Source organism: Topomyia yanbarensis, chromosome 3, assembly GCF_030247195.1.
Source record: "Topomyia yanbarensis strain Yona2022 chromosome 3, ASM3024719v1, whole genome shotgun sequence".
Lineage (NCBI taxonomy): Eukaryota > Metazoa > Arthropoda > Insecta > Diptera > Culicidae > Topomyia > Topomyia yanbarensis.
In genome coordinates this window covers 348544305-348558925 of record NC_080672.1, presented here as the reverse complement: position 1 = coordinate 348558925, position 14621 = coordinate 348544305, and positions in this window count along the sequence as shown.

The window sequence follows — 14621 nt, the reverse complement described above, 5'->3', positions numbered from 1 at the left end:
CCAATCCCTCGAAACGAGCAGCCAGCGAAAAACGATATTTCTATTCAAGAAATTACAGCTCCTAAATCGACTTCTGAAGCTTCGCCTTTTGGGTCAGGGAACTGCAAAGACTGTTTATTGGATAAAAATGAGCCGACTACTGTCGCCAAAGCACCTCAACAATCACGAACGAGATGTCGACGTAAGCCAGCCAGATTCCGCTGCGTCTGCGCAAAGGAAACTAAGCCTTCAAGACAAGTTACTCCTTCAGTGAACCCATCAACCCCTGCAAATAAAATAATTAAATTGGAATAATTCGAACACTCTGATTCAACTCAATCTAATGGATGTATGAAAATCAGAACACCGGAGGAAATGCAACCCTTTCCCAAAGCATCGCCACGTAAGAACAACAGAAAAGGGCGCAAACGTGGAGAAGCACAGATTCTTACAGATACACCAGTTAAAATTAAACTAGAGGCAGCGCTGGAGATAAAACAAGAAAAATGTAATAGTCAAGAGAAGGGAAAGAAGAAAGGGAGGAAATCAAGTAAACTTTTGTAAAATTAGCGAAGAATATTAAAACCAGTTCCGAATTTGACCCTAAAATTTCGACCATCAGAATCATGTTTTTTTCAATTAAATGATATGCATAAAATAAAATAAACATCAATAAGATGCTGCAAACGAATATAATTTTATTTTTTGTTTGGTGCTATCCGAAAACATGATTTTCATGTTTTTTTTAAAATTCTGTTGGCTCTACTCTAAAGGAATCAAATCTCCTCATGTAAAGGACCAAGTCACCACACATTTTTGCAAAATGTGAATTTTGCGTAGTTTTAAAATCCGCCCCTTCTGGTGGATGGATTAGTACTTTTGAACACCATATTCACTAAACTTGATGCATTTTGAAATGACCTTTAAATGCCATTTATTTTAATGAAATTAGTTGATTATTATCAGAGTTATAAACAAAAAATACAAAGGGGATCAAGTCTACCCAGTCTCCCCTACTATTACAAATTATTAAGCGTTATATAAAATATTAGCACACCCTTTGTTGAAATTAACGCATTTTTAAAACTCACACCAAGACAAGTAACGAGTAGAAAAAGTAAAAGAATGTTAATTTCAAAAATATTAATCTTAGCCATGTTCAAATTTCAACCTTGGTTCACTTTGACACTTTAGCCTTTATTATTTAGCATTTTGGTCCTGTTATTCAGCAAGTAACGCTTGATTCATATTTCATTGAACTAAGCCTTAAAACATGCGAAGTAAATCATTACAACCTGCTGGATTTTTTTCTTTTGTTCACCAGCGGCTTGTTTCCAAAACAATTTGCTTATTTAACTATGTTGAGGTAGTAATGCACACGTTTAACAGGTTGACACACGCCTGTTTGTTCATACTGGACAAGACCAAAAACTCCTCATTGCATTGTTAACCCTTTTCATTGACCACACATAATCGCGACATGTGATATAATTCAGCGCAACGCAAAGCACTCATTGCCGCAATTAAGTACATACACAGGCTATTACAAAAGTGTAACACGCGTCCATCGCGTACTGGCACTGTGTGTCGGTTGTTCAAGCTCATACCACTTACCAGCGGCTATGCTTGCTAACCGATCCATACTAATGATATCTGTGTCGCAAAACGCAACCTTAATTTCAACTAATTGTACGTTTGAGTGCTAGTGAGTATGTTATGTATTATCAATTCTTTAATTACACGATAACAATCAATTAAATTTTAACTCTTAATTTCCTACCAAAACAACATCAACGCAAAAGTTCATCGAACCTTTAATGAAAGCAGGAAAAGCACAAGCATGAAAACTCGTGTTATGCTGCGCAGATCCCAGCAAACAACCTTCTGCTGCAGCGAGAGCAGCATAAGTCTGTACATATACCTACCTCCCAAGAGCAAAGCGATGTGATCGGACTCTGCACTCTGCAGCAGTCAGCGATCAGCGACTCCGATGAACTCGTCAAGCAAGTTTCCCGTTTGACGACACACTTTTCCAGGTGCTTTTTTGGTATGTCCGCGAACCGAAAAAAAGAAACAAGTTCGATGCTTCTTGAAAGTGAAATTGTTCGTATCTACCTAGCAATACGCCAGCGAAGATAGGATTGGCGCAGAGGGAAAACGAAGCGCCCATTGGGCATTGAGGGGTTAAATGCGTCGCTCACACGAGTTTGTATGGACAACTCTAGACAAACATGTCAAATGGTCCTAAGTGAAATTAGAGCCTCTCTTTGTTTACTTTCTCATTTGATTATTACGGCGTCTTCATAAAACTTTTCAATATTGTTTCAGGATATATCGAAAAATTCTGATTTCGATTAGCACACACCAAAAAATAATGAAATTTAAACGACATGCGAATCAATATGAATGTAGCTTGAATCTAAAATTTGATTGAAAATTAAATTGAATTCGTTGCACTCAATGAGGGCATCAAAAAGCATATGATCATACACTTACGTTCGTGTGATATTACATGTCATTTATTTTAGAGCAATATTGGATTAAAAATACATTAAGTTGTATTGGTTTGCCGTTTAATGAAACTGTAATTTTCAATCAACGTGTAAAATTTTAGTAACATTCGTTGAAGAAAGCACGACAAGTTGTGTGTATTTGTGGTGAATCTTAATTTTACATTTATATTCATGCTCTAAATATGTGCATCAAAATAAATTTAAAATTACAAAGTATTTTTTCTGCGCATATCATGCTAAGAGGTAAGAAATAAACACATAAACGGCCGAGTTACTAGCAAAAGAGAAAGTAAACAAAGAGAAACTGTCATTTGCACTTAGGACCATTTGGCATGTTTGGCTAGAACTTTATACATTTCACCGGTATGGAAGACAAAACATTTTTCATTTTGACTCAAGAGCAATATTTTAAAAGCACGTGGGTGTTTTTGCTGTCAGCATTTTCCAAAAAATAGTTTTTCGATTGCCGTATTTAATACAGCAAAACTATTTGAGAAAGAGTTTCAGGAAATGAAAACTTTCACACGACGACAATATACATTGATAGGGTTACCAACCGTCCTTATTTTAAAGGACATGTCCTTATTTTCTACGACTTTGAAAAGCGTCCTTATTTTACTTCAAATGTCCTTATTTTAGTCTTAAGCCGTGGTAGGCATATTTGAAATCTTTCAGATCAAATTTATTACGAGAGAATTAAACTATTCAATCATTTTCATTCATCACTTCTTTCCAACGAGTTTTTTTTGTCAATAGATATGGCTACTTTTACAATGTTGATATTGACCAATTTAACAAATTTTACTCATGTTTGAGTTAGTGTTTTTCACTGCGGCGGATAAACCAAAATTCCGACAGAAGCCAGCCAGAACTCTGGCACGTATTCTAGCTGGATGGGATGGATTTACTGGAGAGGCGTATATACCCAGTAAACAAAAAGGCGACTAGGCTGATTTAAATAGACGCCGACGAGCGATAAACTATTGAAACTTTGTCTAGGCCAGAGATAACAAACATATTGAGATGCGCGAAGACTGGAACTAAAAGTTCCAATCGAACCCAAACCAACGATTCCAATCGATCAATGTGAACAAATATGCAGGATTTAGGAACTAACGCGTTGTTTCAAACACATAATGTAGGTCTTGTGGAGAAAATTAGCAGTAGGTACTGAAAAATATGTGCATGAAAACGAACATTGATTCTTTTATTATAGTTAAAAGCGATAATAAATCGATTGATTTTCAAAATTAACTACTCGTTTGTTCATTCATTTTCGTTAGGATATAATCTACTGATACTGAAAGGGGGAGGGTAGTTTGGGGCGGTCGACATTCAGTGTGTCCTTATTTTGCTCTTAGCCCATTTGGTAACCCTATACATTGAAAAAAAGTCCACAAAACTTAAATTTAAAAAAACATTTTCAATTTTCATCTTTTATAAAATAGAAACCAAAAGAGAAAGGAAATATTTTAAAGGTAACTACATAATCGAGAAACTATCAGCAAAAAAAATTCTTCTGACGATAACTTTAAATGTATTTTTAAATTTAAATTGACTGACAAAACTATAATTTTACTTTATACTTTAAAGTATAATGTCATTTCAAATCAAAATCTTCCAAAATGCGATAATTTTCGAGATGTTTGGAATTTTGTTTCAACAAAAACAATTAATTCGTGAAACTACAGAGTAGAGTGGGGTTAAATAGGTCAGTTTTTTTTGGCGAGCTCGCGCGATGATATATTTGCACTGATTGTGACCAACAAATATTCGTTGAAAAGGTTATACATCTGGCAACGTTTTGGCGATAATGATTTTATACCTGGCTAAACATTTTTCATGCAAAATCCCAACAAGGCGAAGGTACTTTTTTGAAGTTTTCAAAATCTAGTGGTACGGTAGGTCACTGTATTCGAGGTTAACTAAAAAAATGTACATGCCTAGAAAATCAGCGGTTGAACGGTTTATTTGAAGTGTATGAATACTGCAGATCTTTTAAAAATAAATAACACAAATAATACATGCAATCTATTAAAGTCAATGAGGTAATAAAAGAAAGTGGCAAATGATGTCAAAAATCAAGAAAATGCTGAAAAAATATATTTTTCAGCAACTGCGGCTGACTTTGTACTTGCGAATGACTTCTTCGGTGTCCTCATCGTCGCCAGAGTGTGGAAGTGAAGTTGTGCATTTCGGCTCACGTGGTTGCTTAGCTGTGCAACGATCACGTTTCAGAGAATTTATTTTGGATTTCTTTTCCTTCTCTTTTACGATCATGTTTTTTTTTTGATTATTTACTTAAGCAACAGCTTAAATTATTCTATTGTTAACTCACGCGAAACATCTGACACGCATTCATTGATGACGAACACTTTGCTTTCAAACGAGCACGTAATGTTTTGAACGGAATCTTGAATTGTTTAGAGGCTAATCGAATGCTGGCAACATCTTGAACAGATGCAATTGTGTTCTTTATGTCCTCTTCATTTCGTTTCGGCGCACAAAATTACGCACAATTTTCCTACTAAAATAATTTTAATTTACATTATACTAGTGACCTATAGTGTCCCCAAACGGCTGACCTATCGTGCCCCATGCGTATGTTTCATGTTGATGTCAGTCTTTTTTTCAAAGACAAAATGATCGAAAAACCAACACAAAACTAGTGTTCAGCATTAATTTTTTACGTAAGAAAAAGCTCACATGACATTTTTTACATTGATTAAATGTGCTGTACTGAGGACAAAAGATAATGCGTTTTCGCAGAACAACACACGAAAACATAAACAACGCCGTAACTAAAACAGCTTATTCACAGTAACAGTCGAAATGACAGTCGCCAACGGTGCTCTCTAACGTGTATCTAATTCAAGCAACATGAGCGACCTCTGCAATAACAATTATAATTCATATTATATGCGGTCAAAAATACGATTTTCTTATTGAATTAAATTCTGAATGACATTTCTTGCTGATGCTCATAAAAAATTCGAAAATGTAGTCGTTTTCGAGAAATTGTAAATCCTGTTTCAACAAAAACAATTATTTTGTTTTATTACGACCTTTCAAGAAGTTATTCGCGCTTCTCCATAAAAAACAAACCACTTAAATCTTGTAATACCGTATCAATGTCAGCTTAATTTTGTAAATCATAATCATGATTAAAATTATTCTCAATATAAGTTTTGTACCTTTTCCAATTCTCTTTGTGATAAGTGTGATGATCTAATGGGATTAAACACTACTTCTTGAGTAAGCGAAAAGTTACTGAAAGGTGATCAAAGTCAGTTCGCTACAAAAGTAACTTTACTGTGTCAAAACCAAATCAATTGTTGATGGATTTCTTACAGACGAATAGCACATAGGTCCATTCTGGAACAAAATTGAATAATAACCAGCAGAGCAACCATTAAAAAGTAGTTTAGCGTTCGAATTGCTTTGAGCATTACTCCTGGATTAACCCCCAGATCATCACCGAATATAAAGAATTTTGACCGATTTCTTGTACGTTTTTGTAAGTCTACGTTCAAGAAATTATTTTGCTCGCCAGTGCACTGAAATGGCAAATACTCTGCAGCAATAAAAATGATACCAAGATCGGTTTAAACCTTGATACACAAACTCTCGATCACCTCGGTGTCAAGAGACGGCAAGACGCGATGTTCGATTCTGCGATTAACCGCATTTGCGATTCTTCCGCCGAATCCAATTCATCGATCAAATCGATGAATAACAAAATTAGAGTTACTCTTCAATTTAATATTTTATTTTTTAAATAAGTTTTGGTCACAATTCTGTACCATCAAGAAGTTGAAAAATCCACCTTCGCACATTTTTAATGAACGAGCATTTCAATTTATTACATTAAAATGATTATTTAAAGTCATTATTTAACTTTAAACTCATTACAATTTTGTTATCAAATTCCAAATTTAGCATCATAGTCATCAATTAAAATATTGATTGCTAGAATAAATTCAATTTTTCTTCCGCCATGCTATCTAGATCGGAGCAAAGCAAGCATTATGTGAAAACAAAAATGGAGGTATGGTAGTTATCGTTCTTTTAGCCGTGTTACTTGCCACTGAAGCATAAGATTGTGCGCCATTGTAGAATACTATGATGGAGATAGAAAATCCTTGTCTAGGTACATGCATCGATAGCATACTTTTCTATCTGCCTCTCGTTTCTTCTGCCTTAAATTTTATGCATTGTACATATTCGGTCTATCCACTCATTGAATGCTTAATAGAAGTATATGTATGAAAATGCATAAAAATCACAGCAGAAAAAAGACGGAAATAGAAAGTATGCTAACTAGGCATATTTTTGTTTCTCAGTTCTTGAGGTATACCTGAAGTAGGTATTTTTTTATTTGTTTTTTTTTTTTGTTGTTGAAATTCGATTTATGGTATTCGCTACAATTAGCGCATTTGAAACTTTCTGTGATTTCTTCCAACGGACAAGCGTCCTATAGTTCCATGAATGCGAAGCTAATCATGGTTTCAGAACTCATTTATCCGTGTAACAATACTGATTTGTTTTGAGGATGGTATAATTTCCCTACTCTACTAATCTCATATGTTCAAATCTCGACAAACATATGATTAGGGCTCACAAGCCTACCCGTGTTTATCAGCCCCTTGGCGAATTTTAAGCTGATAAAACAGGAACATTGACAAAATCGGGACATATATTTTTCTGCCTTTTTAATAAACCGAAGCTCTTAAAATATTCTTCTTTGGTCCTTAGGTATAGCCCTGAAACCTTTTCTGATTATTTACTTTAAGTTCCCCTTAAGGGCGTCTGACAATGCAAAATTAAAAAAAAAAAATAATAATATTTTTAGTTTAGCATTTTTTCGGATCTCTGAGATAAGAAATATATGCTCAAGAAAGGATATTCGAATTCAACTTGGTTGGTCTGCTAGTAGCCATCAAACTACCAACTATCAATTTTTATATGAAGCTGATAAAATCGGGTCAAAAAGCTGATAAAATCGGGGGTAGATGAGATCAGAGGCTGATAAAATCGGTTGCTGATAAAATCGGGTCACCACTGTATGTCAAAATTCACTTTGAGAAGAAATTCTGGAGAAACCGTTATTACTCCAGCACAGTGCATAACAGTCAACGAAAGAGAAAACTTGTGGATTTTGATATGTGGCTTTTGAGCCCTAATCATATGAGAAATTGTCGAGAAATTTTCAAATTCAATTTCCTTAAATCTAGAATAAACTAAAGAATATTTAGTCGGAAGGACGCTATTCTAAACTAGGATTGTGCATGTGCGGCCCAAATTTTGCCTATCATTAGGCATCCAGTTCCACACAACCATCTCAGGCCAACTCTCTTTGCATATCGTTAACTTATTACGAAAGCTTTTATACAACTCAACCGCAATTTCTGCTTGACATTATTTCCTACACACAACACTATCGGAGTCAACGATCTCCTGAGCTGATGCTCATGAAAACTCATCTAAGCTGGGGCTTTCAATAATGGTGACGCTTCGTTTCTTGTGTCAGCGCGCTGCGCTAACACCAGTTTACTAACCGTAGGACAAGCACAAACCTACTACCTACTTCCAGCGCGACTCGCGAAGATTGAACCTAATCGCGCTCTCGGAATGCTGGTTTAGCATTGAAAGTGAATCTTATAGCCATTTTGGGGCTGTGATAGAGAGAGAGAGAGAGAGACGAAGCACGGGGCCGATGAAGAAGAAAGTGACTGAACTTTGATGAGCTTTTTCTCTCGAAACATTGAGCTGTGGTAATGAGCAATAAATGACGAAAGTAGACCGGTACAGTGCACGGCAATCCATTAGTTAACTGACGGGTGAACGATACCTAAATAGGAATATTGACGGAAAAACCAACAGTTGTGGCTTTTCGCGGAGTTTCATTTTCATGAAACAATTTTCTAATCGTTTCAACGTGTGCAGATTGGCATCAATTTTGCCACCGCGCAATAATGTGTCATTTATGGGCCGATTTCGAGTGTGTTTTCAGGTGATAAACTGGCGTAACATTACTCTCATTGAAGCTGATAGGAGTTGAAACCATCACATAATGTATATGAATAGCAGCTTCGAACGACTATAAACATATAAAATTACGAAGCTACAACTATCAACAAGTATCTACACAGAAAAAAATTTGTTGTGATTTTAAATTTATTTTCATGCACATATTTGGAGCATAAATATAAATGTAAAATTAAGTTCCATCATAAACACACACAACTTGTCGTGCTTTCTTCAATAAATGTTATTCTAATTTTACACGTTGATTGGAGATTACAGTTTCATTAAACGGGATACCAATGCACTTTAATGTATTTTTAATTCAATATTGCTGTAAAATAAATGACATGTAATATTACACGAACGAAAGTGTAAAATTATATGCTTTTTGATGCTCCCATTGAGTGCATCGAATTTAACTTAGTTTTCAATCAAATTTTTGATTCAAGCTTTGTATTGATTCGTATTGATTTACATGTCGTTTAAATTTCATTATTTTTTGGTGTGTATCCTTTTCTTACGCGTTTAATGTAGTCTAAAATTGTCCCTAATTTTAAGATAGTCTAAAATTGCTTCTTAATTTTTGAATGTAGTTTTAAAAATCTCATATTATGATCCCGTCCGTAGTTTTAAAATGTAAAATGAAAAAAAGAAAAAAGTTACGGGGAAGGGGGACTTTGGTGATTGATATCAACGGTTTTTCCTGGAAATTCTGAGAAAATTTTCATAATCGATAAAACAACTGAATTACCTGCACCATATGAGCTGCAGACGATATTCATAAACCAAAACTGTTCAAGTTCAGGAGTTTTGTTTTTCTTTTACTACTTTGACTTCCCTCTCCAAAACTTTTAGTAAAACGCTCAACGCACGAATGAAGTTTTTTATTTATATATATATATATGTATCGAATTCTTTTGCCAGGACTATTTTGCTTCAACTGTGTTTTGAAATGACTTTGCTCGTGCCGAACCACTTAACAGTTCAACAAAATCCTCATTTTGGTTCCAAAAAAAAAACCATGTAATAAAATAAGGAAAAATATGAAAAATACCAAATCATTCAAAGGCTCACTTTCAAAATGGTGCAATAATGCGCAAGTTTTTTTTGACGATTTAGTAGTATTTGGATTAAACCTAATTGGGGCACAATAGCTTCCACTGCACAGTGGTCCAGATCGCTAATTTAGGAGGAATTTTTACTATTTGACAAACCTGTATAATGTATCTTGTCTTAGGATGAATTTGTGTACATCAGAAGATGCTTCTTTTTATTGGAATAGTTATTAGGGTGGTTCTAATTTATCTAAAATACGAAAATAAACTTTTTACTGATGAAAGATATAGCTCCACAGTCTTCCATAGAGTTGTAAAGTAACTTATTTTGAATAAATTTGTTGAACATATTAAAGCTCTATCTCTTTTAGTTTTTGTTATACAAGAAATTTTAAAAAAATTAGGGCGTTCCTGAAAAAAACGTTTTTTTAGTATAACTTTCGTATCTTTTATTTTTTGTTGACACAACCTTTGAACAGCTTATTGAAAACTTCAAGCCGAGTATTTTTCTCCAAGACACCGAAGGTCTAACTTTTTTCTTAAAAAAGTTATGGACACTTTTCGTTAAAAAATAGCCTATTTCAAGGCTCAATATCGCTGATGCGGGCACCTAAAATTGAATACTGTTTCAACCACATGAAAGACCATACTTTTTAGTATATTTGAGCAAAAATTGGCGAATGCGTTATTTTTTTTAAATTTGCAATTTAGATTTAAAGTTTGTAATTTTGCAGGTTCAACGCATTAGAGCATTTACACACATATCGTTGTATTATGAAATAAAAGCCACTTTCAAATGTCATTCTCTCATCGCAGCAAGCTTTGCATAAGTGGAACGACTGTCAAAAAATGTTTTCTGATTTTATTCGTTTTAAATAAAACCAGTAAATATGGATATTAGTCGAAGAGAGTTGGCGAATTTGCTTATCACTGGTAAAAAGACAGATGAACAACATAAGTTCATTACAAGTAGTAAAATTAATTTTCAAGAAGGAAAATCCTGAATTAACAAAGGATGAAGTTGCCGCGATGAACAAGCAAATCGATGAATTAGTCCCGACTATAGTAAATGTTAATATGCGCAAGATTCCGATTAGTTCAAGCTTCATATTTTCCATGGTTGATACGAAGGTAGTGAATGACGTAACAGGCACACCGTCTCAGGCGTGTTATATATGCAAACGCTCCGGAAAGCGATTGAATGATCTTTTACTGGAAGCCAGCGATCCACCGGATAGTTTATATGTTTTTTCACCTTTACATGCCTTAATACGAGCAATGGAGTTACTATTGAATATTGCTTACCGTTTAGCTCTAGCAAAACCGCGTTGGCGCGTAGGCAAAAATACCAGCGAGCTTAAGGAACGACAAATAAAAATTCGACAAGCGTTACGTGACCGTTTAGGTCTTCGTATTAGCGAACCTTTGCCAGGTGGCGGAAATTCTAACGATGGTAACACAGCTCGAAAATTTTTCAGAAACCGAGATGTCGTTGCAGAAGAAACCGGGTTGGACGAAATGTTGCTAGAACGTATGTATGTGCTGTTAACAATCATCAACAGCAAATTGGGAATCGACGCTGATGCTTACCGAAGTTACGCCGAAAATACACGATTGCTTTATGTACGCCTGTATGGCTGGTACGCTCTCTCACCAACCGTGCATAAACTCCTGGTCCATGGAGGAAGCATGTGCAGTGAAGAAGTTCAAGAAACCAGGAATAAAAGTATTCGCAGATTCCGAGAATTCCACGCACGCAAATTCGATCGACTCGTCAATCTTGATGACGTTTTCCAGAGACTTCTTGTTTCATCAGATCCTATAATTTCTCTTAAATGTAAACGTCGAATTCAAAGAGCACCGCTGGATATACCTGAAAATGCAATGCATCTACTTTTGATTTAATTGGCATTGGAAAAATTCTCCTTATATAAACCATAAATTGTTTTTATAGCCAAATTATTTTTAATGAACATATTCTTTATCGTTGATATGTAAGCAAAACAGAAAAGGAAATACAAAGGCTTTAGGCAATTTCTTTTATGTCGATATGCGACAAAATTTAAAACTTTGGTTAATAAATTTAAAATTACATGTTTAAAAAAATAATATTTTCCTATTTTTGCTCAAATATACTTAAAAGTATGTTCTTTTCTATGGTTCAATCCGAACTTACTTTTATTTGCCCCAATCAGAGATTTGAAAAAGAGCTATTTATGAGCGAAAAGTTTCCATAACTTTTGAAAGAATAAAGTTAGACGTTAGAGTTATGAAAAAAACGTGGATTGAAGTTTTCTAAAAGCTGTTCAAAGGTTGTTTTAACAAAATATAAAATTTCTTTCGAACATTAACAAGTCTCGATTTAACATTTGGATTACTACTTGTAATGAACTTAAGCTGTTCATCTGTCTTTTTACCAGTGATAAGCAAATTCGCCAACTCTCTTCGACTAATATCCATATTTACTAGTTTTATTTAAAACGAATAAAATCAGAAAACATTTTTTGACAGTCGTTCCACTTATGCAAAGCTTGCTGCGATGAGAGAATGACATTTGAAAGTGGCTTTTTTCATAATACAACGATATGTGTGTAAATGCGTTAATGCGTTAATGCGTTGAACCTACAAAACTACAAATTTTAAATCTAAATTGCAAATTTAAAAAAAATATCGTTTTCGCCAATTTTTGCTCAAATATACTAAAAAGTATGGTCTTTCATGTGGTTGAAACAGTATTCAATTTTAGGTCCCCGCATCAGCGATATTGAGCCTTGAAATAGGCTATTTTTATAAACGAAAAGTGTTCATAACTTTTTTAAGAAAAAAGATGGGTGGGTAATGTCAGAGACATAACCGGAGTGAAGTAGAATACACTTTAGACCGGTAAATTCTGCTCTGGAATAAGCAATTTCTATGCGACTTTGTCGACTTTAGCGCATTCATAGTTTATTTGGAGTATTTTTGGAATTATCAAGTTGACAATTTGCAACATTCTTTGAAAATATTGTTGAACTTTTATGAATGAAGGCACGCAAACGAGCGTTTGACCGTCATCCTACTACCAGCATCAGAGAAGTAGCAGATCAGCATTTTTCGCTACATGGCCTGTACCAAACAAACCGCTCGTAAGTCCACCGGAGGAAAGGTTCCCCGCAAGCAGTTGGCAACAGCCCCCTGGCAACCCTATACCATCATATGGAGTTTGACAGCGACCGACATGTATGGGGTGTTATAGCTATAAAGCCCCAAACAAAGAATTATGTTCGGCACTATGCTCGATATTCAAGCATTCCACACGACGTTTTGCATCTTGTGGGATGATTTAATAATTTAATTTGACATTTTGTAACTAAATACAGCTTCTAATCATTCGGTTCAAAATCAATGTTTTGCCTTTCATGGCAGTGATGCTGGCTGTACAGAGACGTCGTCCTTGACAGGGGGCTAGTTGGCAACGAAGGCCGTGTAAAAGTGCCCCAGACACGGTTGGCGTTAAGAAGCCTCATCGCTACCGAACAGAAACAGTCGTCCTGCGAAAAATTCACAGCTATCAGAAATCGAGCGGGCCTAAATTGTGACCCAAAATAAACCACAAACCAACAAGTTCTTTTCAGGACCAGCCAATTATAAAGTATTATTATTATAAATGAAATTTTCCATTGCCTTACAACCTCCCTCCCCCTTTCCACCCGGCTTGAATAACTATCAATCTTGATGATGCTGTGCGGCGGGGGCACTAGTTTTTATTATAGTGGAAAATTTAGGTTTGCGCGTTTTTCCCAAAAGTTTTTTAGCTGTGCGTTTTCAAGGAAGTTGTAGTTGAATTCAAAATAAAATAGTTTATTTATATTGTCAGAGATGGACCTTCCAACGAAAACTAGTCTGGCTCGCTCTGAATCGAATTGTATGGACCAACCACTGCTTACACAAAATCTGTTATTTTCAGTAATTGAACATTCTACACAACTATTTCCAATCAGCGCAAAAATCGAAGATTTTTATTCAGTACAATAGAAGATTTTCACTTTTAGAAAAACAGGCAACATTCTGGCCGAAATGGAGCACCTATATCGAAACGTTAGAAAACGTTCGATTTTTGTAAATTGAATCATTACACTAACCTGTCTACAAATCACACAAATAACTTTTTTATTTTGTGCCATTCTACTTGAAAGCGACGGTATTGTTCACAAGTGGCTCATTTACCATCCAACGCCCTTGGCAAGCCACTTTCTGATGCTTGTAATAACAAAATTTCAATTTCATTCTTTGTCGATAAATTGATGGCCCTGAAAAGGGCCTTTTGTTTGGGCAGTGTTCGGAATTTACTTGGAGCTGGTGTATATGGTAATAGTTTTGGTGCCATCGAAGACGGCGTGATTGGCCAACTCTTCTAGCAGCAGCAAACGGACGACGGTTTGAATTTTGCGGGAGATGCTGCAAACGAACTGCTGTATGCTGATGCTGCAAACGAACTGATCGTGAACAACAGCATACTGAGTTTTTATACCTGACTACAGCACAATGTAAGCTCGTCCTTTTTTGTGTTGTCCTCAATATGTGTTTTTCGTAGCTCCACCCCTTCGTTGGTCGACCACATATTTTTGATAAAGAACAAAATTGAAATTGTGTTTTCAATACGGAGGTTATCGAACACTCAGGGTAGAAAGAGTAATGTAATACGGCACCTTGGTAAAATGTTTGAGAATTTTTTGAATGCGCCTAGTAAACACGAAACTGTAAACAAACAAACAAATGATAACTTTTTCTTTTGTGAAATACGTGAAATCGACGATATTGTTCACAAGTAGCTCACTTGCCATCGAACGCTCTTGGCAAGCTACTTTCGGATGCTTGTAATAACAAAACTTCAATTCGATTCTTTGTTGATAAATGGCCCGTACCAAACAAACCGCTCGTAAGTCCACCAGAGGAAAGCCTCCCCGCAAGCAGTAAGCAACGAAGGTCGTGTAAAAGTACCCCAGTCACGGTTGGCGTTAGGAAGCCTCATCACTACTGAACAGAAACTGTCGCCCTGCGAGAAATT